Below are 2,924 nucleotides of genomic sequence, written 5' to 3' on the forward strand. Positions count from 1 at the left end.
AACGCTCGAATTCCCCGAGATAAAACGAGAGACGCCCCGGCATTTCGAGGTGTCCTGGACACCCATTCCCAATTTCCTCTGTGTGACAGAACTTAGACGGAATTAACTCGTGGGTAAATAACTCGTGACTCTCGTGTACACTCACTCGTGACAAAACTTCGGGCTAAACGCCGCATCTCCTTCTCTCTTCTCTCTCCTTCCCCCCCTCCCTCCCCGTTTTCCTCTCTATTTCACTTCTCCTTTCCACCATCCTTTGTTCTTCGTCCGCTCTTCGTCATCCACCGATCTCTCGTCCTCGTGTTCGCCCGTCTCGCTTCGTGATCACGCGCACGTCCCCTGTCCACTGTGTGAGATCGATCAAACATTCCCCCATTTGTGAATTCAAACATTCCCCGTGACACTTCTTAATATATTACGAAGAGGAGAGGAGAGAAAAAAATTGGATTTGATCCGAAGGAAGAAGATCAGGAGGAAGGAGAGGAGGAAAAAGGAAGGAGGAGGAGAAGGATCATTGCGGAGAAGTGAGTAACAAGTATAAGAGAGTGTGTGTATATAATACGCGGGCATGCCGGATGCTTGGAGACATCAACGCGCGGACGGGACATGCGCTCTCTTGCTCTCTCGCTTTTGTGCGGGCTCTCGACGTGCCGCGGCGCCCCTCTTCTCCCCCCTCGATATCGATGACATCCTCTTCCGAGATCGATACGCGCTCCTTCGTGAAGAAATGGAGGTTGATCGATTTTTAAAATGGCGCGGTGACAACGTAAGGAATATATTCCCCCGGATCGGGATGCTGTTCGAGCCATTCGAAATGCGCATTATTCCTTTCCCTTCCATAAACATGGAGTTTCGAGCGGTCGCCCACCCCACCCCCCTCCTCCCTCCCCGTGTCACGCCGTCGATCCGGTCACAGACCAGTTCCTTCGTCCGGAGACAACGGAATATTTCTCACGATCTCGCGCACGCCACGCACACTGCCTCCATAGATTATGCTCGTTTCGTAGAGTGGTGGTTGTTGTAATACTACTGGTCGCGGGGAAGGGGACACGAAGGTGGAACGAACGGGTTTATCGGTATCGGCCGGACGATGAATAAAAATGCCCCCAAGGAATAATATGTCGAGGAATTGTGGCGTCGAGGAAGGGACGAATGATCAGGGTCGTAGATTCTTTCCTTTTTTTTTTTTTTTTTAAAGAAGAGGATCGAAGAGATGCCGTTGATTTTGTAAGATCCAAGGTATAGATACACTGTGTAGTTAGAGTGTGACTCATAGTTAATGGATTCTACGTTCATGTATATTTATAATGATACTACGCAAGAAAAATTCGATATATTCTTGTTTAAATTGCAGTTTTAATTGCGGACGGTTGTTTTCTAAAAACTTTTTCTAAAAATGTAATATACGTGTATATGTATACATAGCATCAATGTGTCCGATTTATGTTTTGAAAAATTGAAGTTGAAATTAACTTCGTCGAATCTTTTTCGAATTCTGAAACGAAAAATAATCCGCAAAGATTCTTCTTTTCATATTCGATGATGGAATAACGCAGATAAATAAAAATTGATAAATTTCTCGATGAAATTCGTCGAGTTAAGCTCTCTGGCTTAGTAGACGATTTCATCAAGTGAAATCGGATATTTCTATCGGATCTAAAACATTGGAAATAAATTTTACCGTGGAGATATTTGAATATTGGAACGAATCGAATTCGTACGTTCGTCGAATATTTCTTTCTTTCTTTTTTTTTTTTTTTTTAATTTTTAACATGTCCGTAATAAGAACAAGAAACAGTTTGATCTAGATGCCCGATTAGGCGAAAGTATTCAAGGACAGTGAATCGTGTGACCTCCCGTTGTTGCTGGAGAAAGATAGTGTCCCGTTATTAACATTCATTCATGTCACGCAGAAGTTCAAACAACGTTGAAGAGATATTAGCAACCAAGAAGTGGCTAATGAACCATTGTAACTAATGAATTATCAACGAGAAAACTGTCTGTTTGCTCAAAACGTTGCAAAAACGGAATATCGACAGTGGCAAAGAAATACCTGCGAGTACCTTTGCTTCCTAATTCTTAAAATTAAATCTAATTAACAGATATTTAAATATCGTCGATATTAAAATACAAAGTTGCAAAATGTTGGTATGCAAATAATTTTTATGGCCGCTAAAAAATATTTGAAATTATAATTTTTAATATTAATATTTTATATTAAAATTACCGATCGTACAAAGCGATTTGGAATGATCTGTAATTTTCCTGTTGCCGACAAATTTTATTTATCCTCATTGCGATTTACGTAAACGGAGAAATCAAATAGCAGTAAATACAATCATTATCAAACCATTGTATTATTCTAAAAATTATTATTCGTGGAACATTTTGATTGAATTGTGACGAATAATTTGAAGAATTTTATTGGGGATTAGAGAATGGAATGGTTAATTATAGCTGTTGTTACGCTTTTAAAGCTTCCAATCAGTGCATCGATAAAGAGAGCAGACTTTAGGAAGCACTTTCACCGTGAATTTTAACTCGTTCCGTATCACTCGCAATCGAACTTTCAACAAACGGGTATAACAACTTCTTCCAATTACAGCCAACGCCAAATATTTGCACAATCTTCAACGATATTTGCGAAATAATCCTTCTTCGAATCGGATATCTTGCTTCAATTAAATCGTAATTGATACGATGATAATTTGTCTCGTTGATAATACAAAATTCACGAAATGTAATGTAAAAATTTAAAATCTTGAATTATTAAATTAAAAAAAATAAGAGAAAATTGAAACATTATCAAATATCAAATAAAATTAATACTACGAACGAGTAGAAATTGAAAAAATTAAATATAATTAGAAAAATAAAAGTTTGATAAAGTTATAATTTCTCGAATTATAATTTCAAAAAAAAAAAAA

The 2,924-nt window shown here is 38.4% G+C and overlaps 1 long non-coding RNA gene across 1 annotated transcript in view; it reads right to left on the reverse strand.

Moving 5' to 3' along the window:
* Window positions 1–6: 6 nt before the first annotated feature.
* Window positions 7–2,924, reverse strand: part of LOC116186056 — a 20,124-nt gene continuing 17,206 nt past the window's right edge. Inside the window, exon 3 of the long non-coding RNA XR_004150981.1 lies at window positions 7–336. This is a non-coding gene — a long non-coding RNA (uncharacterized LOC116186056). The remainder of the gene's footprint in view (window positions 337–2,924) is intronic.

The sequence above is a fragment of the Apis dorsata genome, unplaced genomic scaffold, assembly GCF_000469605.1.
Source record: "Apis dorsata unplaced genomic scaffold, Apis dorsata 1.3 scaffold_397, whole genome shotgun sequence".
NCBI lineage: Eukaryota > Metazoa > Arthropoda > Insecta > Hymenoptera > Apidae > Apis > Apis dorsata.